The sequence below is a fragment of the Pelodiscus sinensis genome, chromosome 2 (assembly GCF_052426305.1).
Source record: "Pelodiscus sinensis isolate ZL-2025 chromosome 2, ASM5242630v1, whole genome shotgun sequence".
Classification (NCBI taxonomy): domain Eukaryota; kingdom Metazoa; phylum Chordata; order Testudines; family Trionychidae; genus Pelodiscus; species Pelodiscus sinensis.
The window spans coordinates 191,480,985-191,503,115 of NC_143053.1; the positions used below are offsets into that span (position 1 = coordinate 191,480,985).

General features: G+C 44.3%; 1 protein-coding gene across 10 annotated transcripts in view; it reads left to right on the forward strand.

Annotated features, from left to right (window-relative positions):
* Window positions 1-22,131, forward strand: part of THRB (thyroid hormone receptor beta) — a 293,517-nt gene that overhangs the window by 60,217 nt on the left and 211,169 nt on the right. Inside the window, exon 1 of one of the 10 annotated variants that reach the window (XM_089776635.1) lies at window positions 12,865-13,656. The exons of 8 other annotated variants lie outside the window; for them this stretch is intronic. The gene's annotated coding sequence lies outside the window, so the exon portion shown is untranslated. Of the gene's footprint in view, window positions 1-12,864; window positions 13,657-22,131 lie in introns of those variants that run through there. One more of the 10 variants, XM_089776633.1, reaches the window with a different exon arrangement.

Here is a 22,131-nt window from a genome sequence, read left to right on the forward strand (position 1 = left end):
CCGGCCCCGGGCGCGCGGCGGGGGAAGCGCCGGCCCCGGGCGCAGGGTGCTTGGCGGGGGAAGCGCCAGCCCCGGGCGCGCGGCGGGGGAAGCGCCGGCCCCGGGCGCAGGGTGCTTGGCGGGGGGAGCGCCCGGGCGCGCGGCGTTTGGCGCAGGGAGCGCCGACCCCGGCACGCAGCCCTTGGAGGGGGCACCGGCCCTATGCACGTGACTATGCCCCCCCCCCCCCCCCGTGCCTGGCGGGAGAACGGCCACGCCCCCTGGCGTCCGGCAGGGGGATAGCCACGTTCTATAAGTGGGTGGGAGGATTGCATGGCCTAAAGGACAAGGTGTGTGACTTTGGATCAAAAGATTGAGGGTTTGAGTCTATTTGCAGTTGTATTTACCTATCTTTGTCTGTGCTTCTGGATCCTGCTGGCCTTGGTCTGGAAAGGTTCTCTATAACAATATGGCTTTTCTGTAACCCTGTTGGAAGCCCTGTAACTATTCAGTAGATCTAAAGCAGTGGTCTCCAACCTTCTGTAAGTGGGTGGGTAGAAAAGACCCCATCATGGCTCCAACAAGAAGAAGGAAATTTGAAGCCAGTTTTAAGCTGAAAGTTGTAAAGTTTGCCAAGGAACATAATAACTGTGCTGCTGCAAGGCAATATGGAGTAACAGAAAAGATGGTCCGAGACTGGAAAGCAAATGAAGATGCATTAAAGAGTATGCCAAGTAGTAAGTGTGCATTAAGAAGAAGCACCCCACATTGGTCAGAACTTGAAAAGCACGTAGCAGACATGGTGCATGAGCATCGTCAAAATGGTTATGTAGTGACACGAAACAAAATACGTATGTTTGCACTTCAGTGGGGCAAATCTAACCCAGATCACAGCAAAGGATTTAAGGCCACTGTATCCTGGTGTACTAGGTTCATGGAAAGGCATAATCTGGTACTGAGGCAAAAGACCAAAATTGCACAAAAATTACCTGCAGATCTCGATGGAAAAGTAAGTCTTTTCCATCGATATGTAATACAACAGCGCAAGAAACATGGCTATGCGTTAAGTCAGATCGGAAATATGGATGAAACTCCTATGAATTTTGATATGGTTGGAAATAAAACTGTTAATCCAAAAGGTGCAAAAACAGTGTTAATTAAAACAACAGGACATGAGAAGTCCAGTTTTACAGTGGTACTAGCATGTACAGCTGATGGCGCCAAACTAAGACCAATGATTATTTTTAAAAGAAAAACAATGCCGAAAATCAAGTTCCCTGTTGGAGTTTTTGTGCATGTGAATGAAAAAGGCTGGATGGATGAAGAAGGGGTAAAGCTATGGCTTGATAATGTATGGAGTAGGCGACCAGGTGGACTTCGTCAAGAACGTAGCCTACTGGTGTGGGATATGTTCAGGGCTCATTTAACTACCAGCACAAAGAAAAGGCTGGCAAGAATAAACACAGATGCGGCAGTTATTCCTGCAGGATTGACATCATTGGTACAGCCACTGGATGTGTGCCTAAACAAGTCATTTAAAGATCGCATTCGAGAACAGTGGAATGAGTGGATGGTTAGTGGCGAAAAGTCATTCACAAAAGGAGGAAACATGCGTGCGCCACAATTGGATGTTTTGTGTAATTTTGTCATAAAAGCCTGGAATGATATTGGTGCAGAAACAGTAATCAAGTCTTTCAAGAAGTGTGGCATATCAAATTCTTTGGATGGTATGGAGGACGACTTCTTGTGGCAAGATGAAGGGGAAGCCAAAGCTGAAGCCACACCATCCGATTCGGAATTAGATCCATATGATGACTGTCTTACAAATGTACCACAAGATGTCATTGATGAACTTATGATGTCAGAGGATGAACATGATGAGGATTTTGAAGGATTTTAAGTACCTGCAAGTCAAAACCATTTTAATTAAAATGATTTAAATCAAATCTGATGTTATTAAATGGTGTTGCCTCAGAAGGGGGGGTAGTCTTATACGGTGAGTATAGGCCAAAACCTATGTTTTAACTGGAAAATTAGGGGGTCGTCTTATACACCCAGTCGTCTTATACACCGGAAAATACGGTAATTGGGTCCAGAAATGAACATGGAACAAGGGGATTTGTGTGAGAATGAAAGCGATGCTTCCTTGTGTGTATAAACGTAAAAATGCTGCCCTGATACATGCTCAAAGACTTAATCTTATGCAGTCTTCACTGAATCCTTTCCTTTTAATACTTACCACATGGGCCTGGCTGAAAGAGACGCGAGAACAGGGGTGGACAAAAGGGCCTCCGTGGGCCAGATCCAGCCCACCAAGCGAGTTGATCCAGCCTGCAGAGATCCTGCTGCTTAGGAAGCACGCAAAGTCTCCTCCCGCCCTGTGAGGAGCACAACACTTCTAAGCATTGCACTCTCCTTGCAGGGTGGGAAGAGACTTCGCACGCTCCCCCTACCCGCAGGCCAATCAGGGCTTGGGGGCAGGGGGAGCATGTGAAGTCTCCTGCCTCCCTGCAAGGGACTCAGCAGTTAATGTCAATTGCCAGTGCAAGAGATTTCATGTGCTCTCCCTCCCCGGACCCTGATTGACCTGGGGGCAACAGGGGGAGCACATAAAGTCTCCTCCCACCTCTAGGGGCACAGGCACCTAGGGCAGCGTTTCTTAAAGTGTGTTCAGCGAGACAGTCAGAGGTGTGCCGCAGAGAGAACAGGAAAAAATTCTGCTCCCCCCACCACTCCCTGCAGAGCCCTCCTGCCTTCCTCTCAGCCTGCAGGACGGTCCCTGTCCCACAGAGCCTCCGGTGCTGCACAGTCTCCACCTCTACGTGTGCAGGTGGCAGCTTTTACAGCAGCCACTGCTGCTGTGAGGGGGAGGGGTGGCCAGAGCTGAGGAGCCGCTCCCGGACCTTGGCGTTTTCAAACGGCCACCTACGGGGAACCCAGCTCAGGCTCTTCCTCCCGCCTCCCCAACCTGGGGTGTGCTCAGGCTCTGCTGTCCCCCCCCCCCTCCCCGGGGTGTGCTTGGACTCTGCTGCCCCCCATATGCTGCTCCTCGCTCTCCCCTGCTCCCCTCCCCAGCCTGCTAGCAGAGTTTATTCTGGAGGGGACAGTCGGCATTTCTACTTCCCTTCTCTACCATCTCTCCTGGCCAGACACATGATCTTATTTAGCATTTGTTTTTTATTATTATCCTTACTTTTTTGTGGTCTACGTTTCAGACTGTTATTAGGGCAGTCTTCCTGAGGGGATCATGGTGCATTTCGACCCCCAGGTCTCCCAGATCCAGTGGTTTTTGGTTTTGGGTGTTTTTTTTTTTTTTTTTGTGCAACAAAAAAATCCTTGGTGTTCCGCATTTAAAAAAAAAAATTTGGTGTTCCTCAGTCTTAAAAAGTTTAAGAAACACGGACCTAGAAGAAGCTGCTGGCTGTTCTGAACAGTTACCAGTTCTCTCAGGGAGTGGATGGGGGGGAGGGGCGAAGACTTTACGTTATTGCCCACTCTGTGCTGGAGTAAAAACCCAATTTTAGCTCTTTGAATATATTTATTTTGCTATGTTGGGTATTCTTGTTGATGCTGAGCTAGTTTGTACCTTCATCTTTGCAGAATGTAACGTACAACATAAAATCATGAAACAATACAGACTAAAACAAGACTACAACCTTTTAATTTTTAGATCTCAGTGCAATTCAATTTATATTCTGAACATGATAGAAGGAAAACATTTTCCTGCACCACTGACATTTACATGCAACATTTCCCTGTACTAATGTGCAACATTTCTTTGCTCCACTAACATAATTGCATACATATGACTAGAAGACTATTGCTGGTCATTTTAGCAGTGCTAGTCCTCGGGAGGGCTAGCAACAAAATTTTAACAGAATAAGGTCTTCCCTTTGCCAGCTGCATGAAAATGACAATGTTTATAATGTTATGGTGTAATATTTTATTTGGGTTTGTGCCTGCTCAAATTGGAGTCCATAGCAAAAATACCATTCATTTCAGCACGAGTAAGATGGATCATTGGTCTTTTTTTTTATTTATTTATTTATTTATTTTTTAATAAAGTACATTTACAAACTGAGCTGGTAGCAAAGCGCCTTCACGGAAACAGTTTCAGGCATTTGTTTTCTGAATAATTAGTCTTTCAATTAATGAAAGTGATTAATGAAGAGATGCTCAGAAACAACTCTGAGCTTACAAAGGGATTTATTATTTCCCTAAGCTGAATTGAAAGGACAATATCAAAGGCCTTGCTGTACATTAAATTCTTGCTGAACTTAAAGGATCTTTGTTGCTTGGTGTTGGCAGCAATCAGTTGTTTTTGTTTCTCCTAGTTGTACTTAATGGACTTTTAAGATATATTTAATGGAATCACTCTTCCATGTATTACTGCATTTGATAATGCATACACTGGAAAACTGTTAGAAGAAAAATTCCTTTGATCAAAGAAATGTGACATATCTGAATGTTGTATATGGAAATCTACGAGCCGTGGTTGTAGAGTTCTTCCCCTCCCTATAAGCAGGGATGGATTTACAATGAAACATACCATGACCTGGCACAGTCCCGTCTTCCCCAAGTGACATGGGGACCCTTAGAGCCGGGCAGTCTGGTATTGGGTGACTGCTCTATGATGAGGGCCCTCCCCCTACAAAGAGGGCTGTGGGGGGAGGCAGGAGAGCAGGGAGGCTCACCTGCAGGCTGCAGCCTCAGAACAGCTGGTAGGAGGTGGCAAGTAGCATGAAAATGGGCTGGAAGGTTTCAGAGGAGCACGGGCAGCTGCAAAGCTGGCTAGAGAAAAGCAGTGCTTTGAAGCAGGAAAGTGCCACTTCTCTCTGGCTGTAGGCTATGCGGCTGCCCAATGCTCCTCCTTCTAGCCCATGTTCATGCTGCTGGTTGCCACCTGGTGAGTGGCGGCTGCCTGTGGGCAAGAGGGAGAGGGGATGGGCAATGGAGAGCCTGGGATGGTCAGATGGCTGACAGAACTGTGCCACCACTCCAACTTCAAGTAGAATAATTAAATAAGTTTATTCAGAGGAAGTTAACTTTTACCTTTCCATTCATGCATCATCTAAGCATTTTATTTTTACACATTTTCCATGTTATTGTAATGCAAATACACACTTTAATCTAGACCAGAAGTTCTCAAACTGTTCTCTGAGAACTCCATTTATTGAGCTGAGGAAAGATGATGATTATTTTATCATTTTTATAAATTGCTCTTGCCCAAAGCACTTAACAATAGTTAGCTAATGGTACAAACAAATTTGGAAAGATCATTAAGTGATCCACCCAGACCCTGAGCAATTTTCAAGTGGTCTGTGGAAAAAAAGTTAGACCAAAAAAAAAAAAATCAAGGTACCTCACTTTATTTTCATTTACTTCTTACTTTATAATATAGGAAGAATATGAAGCAAAAAGAATGAAAAATGGGAGGGGTAAGAAGGGTGAATATTCTTTTTCTTGTCTGGGTTCCCAAGGGACCCCCACAAATGCAACTGAGCACAGGACCCCACTAATTCTAAATCTGCCACATAAACATCTGGTCAGATGAGGTCTGTTATCTGAATCTGCTCATTTAGTATAAGCCTAGATTTGTCTTTCCGTACATTCAGGTTTTTTTCCTGGTAGACATTAAATCAGCCGTAAACAACTTGAAATTCTCTTTTAAAAGTATACGGGATAAATTATGTCTTCAAGCACTTCTAGCTGTGAAAAATTTTTATCACACTTTTGCTTCAAAAGCAATGGGTCACGCTACAAGCCCAGAATTTGTTGATATACATTCCTGGATGGCCATACACCAAGATAAATTGGCACTTCTGATGATTAATTTCTAAATCTCTCTGGCATATGACGTTCCTCCGTTTCATAAGAGATAATTATACCTACCTCATGTAGGCACCCACAAAGGAGAATTCAGCACATGTTCTGCGTTTACTTTTATATTAAGGTTGGTCAGTCGGTTATAAAGAATCTGGGATGCATTATGTCTTCTGTTATACAGGCAGTCCCCGGGTTACATGGATCCGACTTACATCGGATCCCTACTTACAAACGGGGTGAGGCAACCCCGCACTAGCTGCTTTCCCCCAGCAGACCATGGAGACGCGAAGCTAGCGCCCCTCCCCCAGCAGACCAGGGAGACGCGGAGCGGCTTTTCTCAGCAGACACTTCAGCTTGAGAATAAAGAACTGAGGGAAGTGAGGTGTGGAAGAATAAAACTGAGCTCTGGAGAAATGTTTGGCTAGAGTTTCCCCTACAATATGTACCAGTTCCGACTTACATACAAATTCAACTTAAGAACAAACCTACAGTCCCTATCTTGTACGTAACCCGGGGACTGCCTGTACTGTGCATGATTTCAGTGGGTGTTTTGGGTGAGAAGGGAGAACAGGATTTGGCTCATACTTTAATAAATCCCAATCAATCTTATTGAAGCTCTGGGTAGTAGTCAGTGATACAGTGCCTACTGAATTTATCTCTCGATCCCATAATGTGTGCAAACCCTCCTTAAGGTGCCTGTAGCTGATCCCCCCCCCCCTCCCGCCCCCCCCCCCCCTCCCGATCGAAAGCATTACTGGGAAGTTTGAATCAAATAAACTGGTAGATATTTAATGTTATAAGTGTCATGCCTGCTCTTTCAGAAAAACCCGTGGGTGCTTAGTACTGCTGGAAATATACCCACGGTATTTTATAATCTTTCTTAAGGATTGAAATGGACCTATTGTTATTCCTTTTCCTCGGGATCCGCGTTGGAAAAATTAGATCTTATACCTTTTTCACAAAGTGTGTATTTGAATTCCTGAATTCTTCCACTTCAAGAATCTGTTTCTTTAAGCTCATATACTGTTTCTACGCTAGACAGATTTTAAAGGTTTTTTATTGAAGCAGTAGTTAAATGGGCTAACAGCTATGGAAGGAGCTGATGTTGGTATAGGGTAATAGTTGCCTAACACTGATTAAACTCAGCCTAGCCATCTAAGCACATTATTAATATCAGAAGAAGATAGAGCTACAGTTGTTGATCAGAGTGACTATATTACATTGATCCCATGCTCTGAGGCCAAGCTTTAAATTAGAATGATACAGTACCAGAACTGGAAGAGACCTCGAGAGATCATCAAGTCCAGTCCCCTGCCTTCCCAGTAGGACCAAACACCATCTAGATCATCCCTTTATAGAGGTTTATCTAATCTGCTCTTAAATCACTCCAATGATGGAGATTCCACAACATCCCTCAGCAATTTATTTAGGGTTTAGGCACCCTGACAGGAAGTCTTTCCTAATATCTAAATTCAGTTGTGAGAAAAGGGATGGATTTTTTTTTAACTTTTTTACATTTTAAGCGATAAATGTGGAATGATTGATGGTTAATGAGACACATTGTAAGTGCTAGAGACTGAGAAGCTTTGGTTTATTCACAATTCATTGTTGTTCTCATCTGCCTTGCTTTTTTTTCACCAATTTATAATCATTGCCAAATTTTAATCTGATCTGGCTTTCTGATTTTTGTTAATGTTGCAATGTGTGTTATGCTTGTGTAGAAAATCACTGAAGATAAAAGGCCTGATCCTGTTCTCAAATATGTTAATAATGAAAAAATCTCTAATTTATTTTAAAAGATGAGAATTGGGGTCACAAGTCATAATGCTGATGTCTTGCACATTTCTTAGCTCAAATAGAGTGAGCTAGCCAAAGTTCACAGAAAACTAAAAGATCAGGGAAATTACTAGTTTTATACCCACCATATTCACAGTTCATGCTGAACTATTTGAGATGACAAATATAGTTTGATATGGGTTGAATTTTCCATGTCTTTGTCATTGTGAGCCATTTACCATAACTCACTTAAGATGCAGGCTATTGTTTCCAGCGAGATAGATATACAGGTAGTCCCCAAGTTACGCGGATCCGACTTATGTCGGATCCGCAGTTACGAACGGGGATTTTCTCGCCCCGGAGGACTCGAGCGGCGGGACGCCTGGTCCCGCCGCCCGCCTCCTCCAGGGCGAGAAAAGCTGCTCCCCGTCTCCCTGGTCTGCTGCGGGAGCCAGCAGACCAGGGAGACGGGGAGCAAAGCGGAGGAGGACCTGGGGCCGGACCCGCGGCCGCTTCCAGATCAGCTGGAAGCGCCGCGGGTCGGGCCGGGTCCTGCGCGGCTTTGCTCAGCGTCTCCCTGGTCTGCAGGCCCCGGGCTTTGCTCCACATCTCCCTGGTCTGCTGAGGGGGGCACTAGCTGCGTCCCGCCCAGCAGACCAGAAAGACGCTGAGCAAAGCCGCGCAGGACCCGGCCCGACCCGCGACGCTTCCAGCTGATCTGGAAGCGGCCGCGGGTCCGGCCCCGGGTCCTGCGCCACTTTGCTCAGCGTCTTTCTGGTCTGCTGGGCGGGACGCAGCTAGTGCCCCCCTCAGCAGACCAGGGAGATGTGGAGCAAAGCCCGGGGCCTGTGGTAGAGCAGGTGGGGCGCTGCCAGTTGGTCCCGCAGCACCGCTCCTTGGCGCTACTGGACCAACCCGGCAGCACCCCAGCTACTCTGCCCCAGGAGTCCTGATTCAGCCGCTGCTGATCAGTTTCAGCAGTGGCTGAATCAGGACGCCTGGGGCAGAGCAGCTGGGGTGCTGCTGGGTTGGTCCAGTAGCGCCGAGGAGCGGCCGCGCTACTGGACCAACCCAGCAGCACCCGAGCTGCTCTGCCCCAGGCGTCCCCAAGTTAGCCGCTGCTGAAACTGACCAGCGGCTGACTACAGGAAGCCCGAGGCAGAGTTGCTCTGCCCCGGGCTTCCTGGAATCAGCTGCTGATCAGTTTCAGCAGCAGCTGACTTGGGGACGCCTGGGGTTCTTAAGTTGAATCTGTATGTAAGTCAGAACTGGTGTCCAGATTCAGCGGCTGAATCTGGATGCCAGTTCCGACTTACATACAGATTCAACTTAAGAACAAACCTACAGTCCCTATCTTGTACGTAACCCGGGGACTGCCTGTGTGTGTGTGTGTGTGTGTGTGTATAATGTACATTTTCACACAGGTCTCTTTTAAACAGTACCAAGTATTCTTTAATTGTTAGGTCTTCAAGGCAGTGTTTCTCACCTATAGCACTTCATATGATGGGGCACTACTGCAATGCAAGTACAGGTTGAATCTCTCTAGTCTGGCACTCTCGGAACCTGACCAGTTCTGAGCCAGAGAATTTTCCAGACCACAGGAAGTCAATATTGTCTAGCAGCATTGCCAACGCTTCCACTGCGTACTGGGCAGTTGGAGGCCATTTAGGGATAAATTAGAGCTAAATAACAGCACAGAACACTGAGAGCTATGACTGGTGGCTGTAAACCAACTTTATGAGCAAGGTTCCCTGTAATCTGTGCATCCATGTGGGCGCACAGCCCTTTTCTGATTCCCCACACAGAGGTTCAGAGCTCCCACACAGGCAGGGAGCTCAGCTAGTCAGCTGGGGAAGGGGGAGAGAGGGTGAGGCACTTGCTCTCTTGGAGGAGCAGAAGCAGCAGCAGCAGCTGCCTGCTATAAATGGAGAAGCTGGCTCCAACCTCTACTCCAGGTTTGGGCAAAAGATGATCTTTGGGCTGGATCTGGCAGTGAGAGCCTCAGCTGCTTCTCTGCCTGCCCCACCCCTGCCTGGCACTCAGGATGTCTGGGTGCAGGAGCCATGTGTGTGTTTCTGAATGCTGAGAGTCTGGAGGGAAGGGAGACAGGCTTCTCATGCTATCCTCGCCCTCAGTAACTCCCATTGACCAGTTTCGACCAATAGTGGCTGACTGTTTGCAAGTGAAGTACCCCTCCTTCCTCCTTCCATGCCATGGGCTCATGGCATTCAGTTCAGAGCAATAAACATGGCTCCTGCAACCTCCCTGAGCAAGTACAGGAGCTGGATGGTAGGGACCCTGGCTAAGGATCCTGCTGGGCTGCTGGCTGGGAGCCAGGTAAGATCTCCCAGCTAGAGCCTATCTCTGGCACCGCAGTCTGTCCCTCCCTCCTTCTCTCCTTCAACCCTCTGCCCCCTTCTGCCCTCCTACCCTATGTAACCCAAACCTTCTGCACCTGTGCTCCAGCCCCCATATACCTTCCCAGACACTGCATCTTTACCTACAGCCCTCTTCAGGTCACAAAACCCTCTCAGACCTTGCACCCCAATCCACTATCCCTGGTCACAGCCCATATCCCTGCAACCCCTCCTGCACTTCTGCTCCAGGTCACAACCCCCTCCCAGTCCTGTACCCCTTCCTCAGGGGTGGCCCCCCCATCAAAAAGTATTGCCTATCCCTGTGTTAATGGGTTATGGTAAGAAAGAAAAATATTATTTTAACAGAATTTTTTGGAGTGTTACTGATAGCTAAAACTCTGATCTTAATGATTTTTAAAAAATCCTGTGTTATAAATACATACATGGTAAACTGTATTGCATTAAGGCCAGATCTTTGCTATCTGGTAGAGTTCTGGTTCTTATGAATCAGAAGCAGCAAGAACTATGTGTGATGCTAGCTGTTTTGTAGGATGAAACCTTATTTGCAAAATCTTTGAAACATGCATCTGTATGTTAGAAAGGTTGATGATACATGCACTACAAGGTCTGAGAGGTGTAGCCTGTAACTAAAAAAAAAAAAAACTTAAAAAACAACAATGGTCCTGTAGCACCTTAGTTGAACAAAAATATGTAAATAGTATCTTGAGCTTTTGTTGGCACAACCCACTTCTTCAGCCAAGGATAGTGTTAAATTTCTTTATATTTGATTTCATATTATAATCATAAGCATTGCGCCTTGTTAATTATCCCTTGTTTTAATATATTTTCTTCCACATCTATGGACTATTTAATATATATATTTATATCGTTTTTGTTTGTACTGGTGGTTGCACATCACACACTACCTCAATATTGGTGTTGCACATAAGAAATTTCAACCCACACAGAATAAAGTTCAACTCATCCAAGGATGGAAAATCTTAGAAGGAACATTGTTTATGAGACCACAGGAAACTTGGCTACACCCATGAAAAATGGACATCCAGCTAACTAAAATCAGTCTAGGCCATGAATGTTTCTGGACCAGAGAGTTCTAGACTAGAGAGATTTAGCCTGTAATAAATAAAACAAGTGTATAAAAATGTCACTTAGGGTGAAAACTAAGCTATGAACTGTGTATGAACTCCCTTGGATTCACATTACAAATTTAGATCAATAACTATTCTTTTCATATTCCTACAATATTTTAAATGTTGGTTTAAAGGTTTATAAAATATTTCTGTATAAAGTTGTAGAGAATAATTTGAACTCTAATGGGAGCAAGTTAGTTTTATGTATTTACTGGATAGTTTCAGAAAAGACTTTTTACACTCAATCTTTAATATGTAGGATTTCTTTACTTTTTTCTACAAAGGTATTGAAAATGAAGCTCTAATGAGATGACGTTTCATTACATTATTTACCGTGAAATAGTCAGATAATTCTGCTGATTTTTAACAAAACTATCCAAAATTTTAGGGGTGATATTAAATAGTTTGATAACTAGTTATTGGATGTTTTGAAAAGAAGCCCTTCAAAAGGGAAGTTTTGTTGCTGCTGCTGCTGCATGTTTTGTTTTGTTTTTTTGTTTTGTTTTTCTCCCTCCCTAGTGAAGTTTCTAAATCCTAGCAGGCTGACTGCCCAGATTTTGAAACTTGTTTGGTCCTCAGCCATCGAGAGAAATATATTTCTTTCAGTGTATAGCGCATTTTCTGCTGTTTTGACTGTTAACTTGTATGCCTGAAAAGAGAGAGTTGTTCTATAGTCTGCAAATGAAGTACCAGTGGTGTTGCCACTAAAATACATGACTTTGTGCCCAGAAGGTCTTTGTGTTTTGAGAAGTTGGTATGTCCTTGCCTTGTTGTATGGTTACTAGTGCGTGTAACACCCATGAATGCTAATGAAAGCTACATGAGTAAATAGACCCCAGTGTTTCCACACAAAAATACCATCAAAGCTGTCTTCCTCGGCTCCACTTTACAACGCCACTTGGATTTTGTTCTGAAAACAGTTTTTGTATATGTCTGGTAGCTAGGAAGGCACAAAAAAGGGCAGATGTTACCAATAGGAAGACCAGTGCAGCAATTTTTAATCTTTTTGTGTGTTCACTTACTAATGAGGATGCTGAGATGCACATGCCATGTTATGGGATCTATTTACAGAAAACCTGCTCAACTATAAGTAGCAGCAAAGTCAAATCACATATACAGGCAGTCCCCGACTTACGCGGATCCGACTTATGTCGGATCCGCACTTACGAACGAGGCTTTCTCGCCCCAGAGCTCGCAGGCAGCGGTCCCGCCACCTTGACCTCCGGGGCGAGAAAAGCTGCTCCCGGTGCCCCTGGTCTGCTGGGGACCGTCTCCAGCAGACCAGAGACACCGGGAGCAAAGCTGCAGCCGCGGCTAGTGTGCCCCCCCCCAGCAGACCAGGCTTTTGTTGTGGACCCTGGGGCAGAGCAGCTGGGGCGCTGCCGGCTAGTCCCGCAGTGCCACTCTGGGCACTACTGGACCAACCCAGCAGCACCCCAGCTGCTCTGTCCCAGGCGTCCTGATTCAGCCGCTGCTGAAACTGACCAGCGCTGACTACAGGAAGCCCGAGGCAGAGTTGCTCTGCCCCGGGTTTCCTGGAATCAGCCGCTGATCAGTTTCAGCAGCAGCTGACTTGGGGATTCCTGGGGTTCTTAAGTTGAATCTGTATGTAAGTCAGAACTGGTGTCCAGATTCAGCCGCTGTTGAAACTGATCAGTTTCAGCAGTTTCGGCTGAATCTGGATGCCAGTTCCGACTTACATACAGATTCAACTTAAGAACAAACCTACAGTCCCTATCTTGTACGTAACCCGGGGACTGCCTGTAGTCAATATTTGATGTCAAATTGTTCTTACGGGTTATTACAAATGATTATGCTCATAGTGCTGGAGAAATACTGAAGTACTTTCAAGTACTATTTTTCAGTTGGCAGTTTCATTGTCATGAACATCCAAAAAGTTCTGATTTTTTTTCTGTTTGTTATGGTTGCCTAACACTGCTCCTCAGTTAAACTAGTTTAGCTTTTATTCAGTTAATTTCTACAGGCTGAACCTCTCTGATCTGGCAACATCTGTGGTGCACATGATTTTAGTTAGCCAGATGTCTGCTTACCATGGCTATGGCCAAGTTTCCTGTGGTTCCAAAAAGTTGGTTTACAGCCACCAGCCCTGGCTGTCAGTGTTCTGTGCTGTTATTTAGCTCCGATTTACCCATAAATGTTTTCTATGAGCCCAGTAAGTAGTGGAAGTGTTGGTAATGCTGCTAGACAATACAGACCTCACATGGTCCAACAAATTCCCTGGTTTGGCACTGCTCAGGTCAAGGGTGCCAGACTAAGGAGGTTCAATCTGTAGAAGCTTTCAGAGTAGCTAACTGGATTTAGTATACTGATTCAAACTTATTCCAATTAGTAGTGCATTATGATGAGTTTTGTCAAACCTGCTGACTTCTAAAACCAAGGCAAGCTGCTGTATTTACTTATAACATGCTTCTGATTTAGGCTGGAATAGGGAGAATGGCACACGGAGAAGAAATTGAAAAGCCATGAAATCTATCTATGTTTTTGAGAACTATGCATCTGTCTCTGTCCATCCATGAGTCTGTTTGTTCAAGAACACCTCCTCAATGGTAAGAGCTACTACCACCAAATTGATATGCAGCTTCCTTTTATCCTAACCTAAAGTAAGGTCAGCATTTGGGTATTCCAGGACAATGGGATGTGCCTAGAATGTGATTGTTTCTTTTAAAATGGAAAGGGAGATGGAAGAACAATTACACTTGGAATGAGTAGAGGGGGGCAGGAAATGCCCCAGCCAGAAGCTGCTGGACACCCTGGCCGGCTCTGGGGAGAAGATCCCGATTGGCCTGCACAGCCTCCCCTGTGGCTGGCACTGAGGAGCACTTGTTGGAGGCCTCCACAGACTCCCCACCCCACTTCTAGGCCACCTCGCTTCTCCCCAGCCAGGTCCAAGATGAAGCCAGGATGTGGCCTGCACCCTCCTCCCCTCTGCTGGTACTGGAATGAAGCTGGCAGCTGGAGTATGCTGTCTCTCTGTCCCCCCAGCTCTGGGCTAACCTGGTAGAAGCCAGCAGTCAGGATAGCCCCACCCCTGCCCTGGGCTGGACCCAAGGAACACTGAGTAAGTCTTCTAGTGTGTAAACTGTTTAAAACTGCAAGTGAACAGTGGTGCAAAATATTAATGAAAAAACTCAAGATGAGAGCTCCAGTGAAAAAGTAGTGAGGTGTCAAGACATTTTGTTGTTGTCAAGAATTAAAAAATGCTTATAATAAATGCAAACTTCAGAGCAACAAAGGAACTTTTTAGTCTGCACTTTTAAGTGGAGTTATTTATTTTAAATGTTGACAGTTGCATTGTGCCTTTAGTCAAAGGCCCATGTGGGGGTATTATGCAGCAGCTTGTGTCAGTGGGACTTTGGAGAGAAAATAGGGTAATTTCACTTCTGTACTGTGCTGCCTTTGCACCAGCTGTTGATTGCTGGAGGGGAGAAGGGATGATAACCTCCTGAAGGAAAACTCTGATAGCAAGAATGTTGTCATGTGCAGCATTAACAAGGGTGTTGGACAGCGTGCTGGCAGATGTGGAAGGGCAGGTCCGACTCCATCTTGCCACCTTTAAAATAGCTAGTCCCAGCAGTGATTCTAGCCCTGAGCAGCCCTTGTACACTGAGTGCAACAGCTGCCATCATGCCTCACTTCTAAATAAGGGTACAAGGCAGAAGGATCCTTTTGCCTTCCTTTTTCACTTGTGCAAGGACTGGGCACAATAATGGCCAACATGAATTAAGAATATTTGTGTTAAGGCACCTAGCACAAAAGGGCCTTGATAAAGGCTGCAATGTGCTACTGTGTTGTGAATAATCATCACTAATAAATACAGTATGACAGCAGCAGTGGAAGTTTTATTAGATTGCTCCACTAAATGTTGTCAGATTCTGGTGGGATCATGAATGGAAATGGTTAAATCTCCTCTTCTGTTCACTCCTGGACATCTGTACTGGGACAGCCAAGAAACAAGCTGGATAGCTCTGTTTAATAATGAGTAGTCCTGTGGCACCTTGGAGACTAACAAAAATATATATAAAATGTTGCAAGTTTTCGTGGGCACAACCCACTTCTTCAGATGAGATAATCTTGAGTTAAGGTCTGAAGAAGTAAGTTTTGCCCACAAAAGTGTGTGTGTGTGAGAGTGATATATATATATATATATATATATATATATATATATATATATATATATATAATATGCTGTATTTCATTATCATTTCCCCAAATATCCAGGGTCTTGGGAATGAGACACCATTACTTCTCGTAGCCAAGGAAATCTGTGCCTGCAAGAGAAGAAGTGCATTCAGATACTAGAAAACTTTACAGCTGTTTCAGTACCTTTTTCTGTGACATTTGACTTGAGGATTCTGTCATAATCCTTCTACAATTGCCTGAACACCACTCAGTCCCCTTGTAAGTACAGGCAGTCCCCGGGTTACGTACAAGATAGGGACTGTAGGTTTGTTCTTAAGTTGAATCTGTATGTAAGTCGGAACTGGCGTCCAGATTAAGCCGCTGCTGAAACTGACCGCCAGTTCTGACTTACATACAGATTCAACTTAAGAACCCCAAGTTTCCCCAAGTCAGCTGCTGCTGAAACTGATCAGCGCTGATTCCAGGAAGCCTGGGGCAGAGCAACTCTGGCTCGGGCTTCCTGTAGTCAGCGCTGGTCAGTTTCAGCAGCGGCTGACTTGGGGACGCCTGGGGCAGAGCAGCTGGGGTGCTGCTGGGTTGCTCCAGTAGCACTGCTCCTTGGCGCTACTGGACCAACCCAGCAGCACCGCAGCTGCTCTGCCCCAGGCATCCTGATTCAGCCACTGCTGAAACTGACCAGCAGTGGCTGAATCAGGACCTGAGGCAGAGCAGCTGGGGTGCTGCCGGGTTGGTCCAGTAGTGCCCAGAGCGGCGCTGCAGGACCAATCGGCAGCGCCCCAGCTGCTCTGCTCCAGGGTCCAAAACAAAAGCCTGGTCTGCTGGGCGGGGGGGGCACACTAGCCGCGCCCCCTTTCCCCCCAGCAGACCACAGGCACCCAGACTGAAGCGGCAGCAGCGGCGGTTCCCCGCGCCTCTGAGGCTTTTGCTCTGGCAAAGCCTCAGAAGCGCGGGAACCCGCCCGGTGCCCCTGGTCTGCTGGAGACGGTCTCCAGCAGACCAGGGGCACCGGAGCAGCTTACGAACGGGGCTTTCTCGCCCCGGAGCTCGCAGGTAGCAATCCGCTACCTCAACTTCCGGGGCGAGAGAGCCCCGTTCGTAAGTGCGGATCCGACATAAGTCGGATCCGCGTAAGTCGGGGACTGCCTGTACACCCAATAGCAGCTGTCCCGCTCCAGCAGCATCTTAACCTGGCCTTTCCCTTCTGGGTTGTTAAACATTCTTGAAACCCCAGCAGGCTTAAGGAACTCAATCTGTTTACTTTCTGGAAGACAATTTTAAGAGGCAATTTTGTTTATGGTCTATAAGTAGGTTTGGAAGGATTAGATTTTTCATTAGTAAATGTTGATAAACAACAATTTCACCATGCACATACAAACCAATGACAAAATATTTCCATTTGGGACAATTCAAATTACTGGTAAGAAAAATGCTGTTTGAACTTACTTTAGTGTGCATACAATGTGTTGTAAAGCCATCATTACATCATTATTGATACCTCCCCTTAATTATTTCAAATATGAAAATTTAATATGATAAAACTAGAAAAGGAAGTCAAATTAGAAATCTGAGTATCTGTGAACAAAGGTCCATAGACAATTCAGGCTGCTAGCATCATCTGAAGAAGTGGGGTGTGCTCACGAAAACTCATGATACTGCCTACATGTTTTGTTAGTCTTTAAGGTGCTGCAAGACTATTTGTTGTTTTTTAAGTTTTACCATTGAGATAAGTTATTGTTTTAATGGTAACTGAATGACATTTGCTTAGAAATAGTGTTTTTAATTCATCTGTGAAGAGACAGATTAGTGGGCAGAGTGCAGCTGTTTTAGTGACATACACAATTGAAAGTCATAACACTAATGTTAATAAGCCAGATCTTGACGTTCTTGCTCAATTTTTACTCACTCCTTTTCAAGACAAAACTGTGTGATGGCTTTATGATTTAGCCCAATTTATTTGGTGACTTTCAGTTCATACTAAAGTTAGTGACATTTAGTAGTTTATATTAGATGATTTTCAAGACACCTGTGTGGTCTAATCATGAAAACCTTCATTTCTCCCTTAAATAAGTTGAGAATTTTTTCAAAGTTATTCTGGCAGTGTCTTATAAATGCCATTATTTGAACAAGAGTTATTTCAGGTCTGGTGTATCTGAAATTACTGTACCATTCGACCATATAGGTAGGGTACATTTTCAGCAGATGAGATAGAACTCCCTATTTATTGTAAACCACTTTGCAAGTACTAACATTGTGCTGAGATGTGTCTTTGGTTAGAGCCCTGCATTTGAATCCTTGGATAGTATATGAGGAAAGACTCCCCACTTCTTATCTGCTACAAGAAAGTGCACCCTAATTTTATTGAACTGGGGACAGCAGATCCTTCAGTGAGCAAATGAGGAGAAATGCCTCTTATAGGGTTTATAAGGCACAATGACTAGAGCCAAATCCCTGCAAGCTGCATGGAAACTTTTTAAAGACATCATAATAGAGGCCCAACTTAAATGTATACCCCAAATTAAAAAACATAGCAAGAGACCTAAAAAAGAGTCACCATGGCTTAACCACCATGTAAAAGAAGCAGTGAGGGAAAAAAAGGCATCTTTTAAGAAGTGGAAGTCCAATCCTAGTGAGATAAATAGAAAGGAACATAAACACTGTCAAATCAAGTGTAAAAATGTAATAAGAAAAGCAAAAAAAGATTTTGAGGAACAGCTAGCCAAAAACTCAAAAAGAAATAACAAAATGTTTTTAAGTACATTAGAAGCAGGAAGCCTGCTAAAAAACCCATGGGTCCCCTAAACGATCAAGATATAAAAGGAGCAATGAAGGACGATAAAGCCATTGCGGAGAAACTAAATGATTTCTTTGCTTCAGTCTTCACGGCTGAGGACGTTAGGGAGATTCCCAAATCTGTATCGTCCTTTGTGGGTGATGAATCTGAGGAACTGTCCTGGATTGAAGTGTCATTAGAGGAGGTTTTGGAACAAATAGAAAAACTTAACATTAACAAATCACCGGGACCGGATGGCATTAATCCAAGGGTTCTAAAAGAACTCAAATGGGAAATTGCTGAACTATTATCTGTGGTTTGTAACCTATCCTTTAAATCGGCTTCCGTACCTAATGACTGGAAGGTAGCCAACGTGACACCAATATTTAAAAAGGGCTCTAGAGGCGATCCTGGCAATTACAGACCGGTAAGTCTGACTTCAGTACCTGGGCAAATTAGTCGAAATGGTAGTAAAGAATAAAATTGTGAGGCATGTAGAAAAACATAATTTGTTGGACAAAAGTCAACATGGTTTCTGTAAAGGGAAACCATGTCTTACTAATCTATTAGAAGTCTTTGAAGGGTTAACAAATATGCAGGCAAGGGGGATCCAGTAGATATAGTATACTTAGATTTTCAGAAAGCCTTTGACAAGGTCCCTCACCAAAGGCTCTTGTATAAATTACATGGCCATGGGATAAGAGGGAAGGTCCTTTCTTGGACTGAGAACTGGTTAAAAGACAGGAAACAAAGGGTAGGAATAAATGGTAAATTTTCAGAGTGGAGAGGAGTAACTAATGGTGTCCCCCAACGTTCAGTCCTGGGACCAATCCTTTTCAACTTATTCATAAATGATCTGAAGAAAGGGGTAAGCAGTGAGGTGGTAAAGTTTGCAGATGATACCAAACTGTTTAGGATAGTCAAGACAGAAGCAGACTGTGAGGGACTCCAAAAAGATCTTACCAAACTCAGTGATTGGGCAACAAAATGGCAAATGAAATTTAATGTGGCTAAGTGTAAAGTAATGCACATCGGGAAAAATAACCCCAACTATACGTACAGTATGATGGGGGCTAATTTGGCTATGACAAATCAGGAGAGAGATCTTGGAGTGATCGTGGATAATTCTCTGAAAACTTCCACACAGTGTGCAATGGCGGTCAAAAAGGCAAATAGGATGCTAGGAATTATTAAGAAAGGGATAGAAAATAAGACCCAGAATATCTTACTGCCCCTGTATAAAACTATGGTACGCCCACATCTTGAATACTGTGTACAGATGTGGTCTCCTCCCCTCAAAAAAGGTATTTTGGCCTTGGAGAGGGTTCAGAAAAGGGCAACTAAAATGATTAGGGGTTTGGAACAGGTCCCATATGAAGAGAGGTTAAAGCGACTGGGACTTTTCAGTTTAGAAAAGAGGGATTGAGGGGGGATACGATAGAGGTATATAAAATCATGAGTGGTTTGGAGAGGGCAGATAAAGAAAAGTTATTTATTAGTTCCCATAATAGAAGAACTAGAGGACACCAAATGAAATTAATGGGTAGCAGATTTAAAACTAATAAAAGAAAGTTCTTCTTTATACACTGTGTAGTCAACCTGTGGAACTCCTTGCCAGAGGAGGCTGTGAAGGCTAGGACTGTGACAGAGTTTAAAGAGAAGCTAGATAATTTCATGGAGGTTAGGTCCATAAAAGGCTATTAGCCAGGGGATAGAAGTGGTATCCCTGGCCTCTGTTTGTCAGAGGCTGGAGAAGGATGTCAGGAGACAAATCGCTTGATCATTGTCTTCGGTCCACCCTCTCTGGGGCACCTGGTGCTGGCCACTGTCAGCAGACTTTTGGTCTGACCCAGAATGGCCGTTCTTATGTTCTATTGAAGAAAAAATGTATTTACTATCCAAAGGGAACCAGATGCATAAATATATAGGGCTCTGAATCTTTTCTATTAACATGGTAGGCTCATCTATAAACGTACATTATATATAAACTTTAATATCCAAGCACTTTTTTCTTAAATGTCATTTATATTTCATACAAAAGCTTTTCTACAATAATACTGAAAATGTGACCTAAATAATAAAAGCAAGGAAATTCAAAAGTCAAACTGATGCTGTAGACCTGATTCTGATCCTACTTAAACCAGGAGTAACTTTACTGGAGTCATGATGGTGGAAAATAGAGAGATTAGAAGAAATCAAGTCCTTTGTCCTTAATGCATACTGTTGTACCTAGATGATATAGCATCAATGGAAGGAATTTATATTATTTTGAGCAGTATGCAATAACAAACAATAATCTAAAGCTATCTGCAAAATTCTGACTGGTGGGCTGCTCTATGTGAGAACCAAAAAAATCAAGGAAAAAAATTTTCTACTCCAATTCTGGATCTGCTTCAAAGGCCGTTCTGCAAATCTTCTGTGAAGGGGCATTCCAGAGGGAGGCCCAGGGGATCAGATGACTTGACCATTGTATTTCAACATGCATGCCTTCTGAACTATCAAAAGGTTCTGTAAATGATCACTCTTATTCTTTTCCTGGGACCATGGTCATCAAGAATAAAAGTACATATTAACAGTGCTTTTGCAGTGGGGTAAGTCTGGTACAGTGCCAGAATCCATGTATACAACATAATGAAGTTGTTTACTTCTTGTAAGTTCAGAGACACACAGAAACATTTTACTCTATGCCAGGTACCAATATTTGGTAAATGTTGATGTTTAATGGTGACCACTGCAGATTAAATGAGAAAAAGGTATCTAACAAGTTGTCTAAAGCACCATCACTTTTGGTATTGGAAAATAATGTTAGTGAGGTGAAATACATTGGGAGAGTGGCGGGGGAAAGGGGGCGAAGAGCGACGACCCCTGCAACCTTCCACCAGTAAGCTTCAGATAATGGAAGACAAATTATGGAATAAGACTGAAAGAAATTGGAGAGCGCTCAGGAATTAAGTTGTTTGGTTTGTTTGGTTTGTTTATAGAGATGAGTCTCATGACTCCATGATAGATGATGGGAGGGAAGAAGTGGAGAAGAGTTCTAGGCTAGTGGTGACTCAAGTATAAATGTGCTGAAAGTGATTGAGGCAAACATAGAATGACTTTTTTAAAGTATATATTTTTATAGATCATTGTTGGCAGTGTTATTTTCTTGTTAGTCTCAGGACATGCAAGTGACAGGATAGGTGAATAGCATCTTTTATTGGACTAACCTCTGTGGATGGAAGAAACACTCTTTCCTGTGTAGCTCAAAAGCTTGTCCCTTCCACAGTTGGTCCAATAAAAGATATTGCTGCACCTACTTGTCTCTCTTAGTTTTAGAAATGTTAATTGTCTGACTAGCTTTTCACTGACCAGTATTGACTATTGTTAGTCATTCATACTCTTTTCATACACAGTGGTTGCGTCTAGACTGGCAAGTTTTTCCGCAAAAGCGGCTGCTTTTGTGCAAAAACTTGTCAGCTGTCTACACTGGCCGCTTGATTTTGCGCAAAAGCACTGACGTTCTAGTGTCCAAAATCAGTGCTTCTTGCGCAAATGCTTTGACGTTCCCGTTCAGGCAAAAGCCCTTTTCCGGAAATGTTTTTGCACAAGAGGGCCAGTGTAGACAGCTAAAAACTGTTTTGCGCAAAAAAGCCCCGATGGCGAAAATGGCGATGGGGGCTTTCTTGCGCAAAACCGCGTCTAGATTGGCACGGGCGCTTTTCCGCAAAAAGGGCTTTTTTCGGAAAAGCGTCCATGCCAATCTAGATGCTCTTTTCCGCAAGTGCTTTTAATGGAAAAACTTTTCCGTTAAAAGCATTTGCGGAAAATCATGCCAGTCTAGACATAGCCAGTATGTCTTCAAAATGTATGTTAAATGTAGGGATGTTAAATATTGGTTACTTGAATAGTGATTTACCTCATGAATTCTTCTTGGTTACTGAACTATTCTATAGTCCCCAGGGGTAGGGCCGGCAGTCAGTGTGCTCTGGCCTCTCTCCCGAGGAGCCCCCTGCCACGCCGCGCTACTGCCTCTGTACCAGTTTAAAAATCAGCTTCCCTCACAGACCGGCTGCCTGTCACCCGGTGCTGCTGCCTCTGATACAGCAAAGCAGGATGGCAGAGTGGGGTG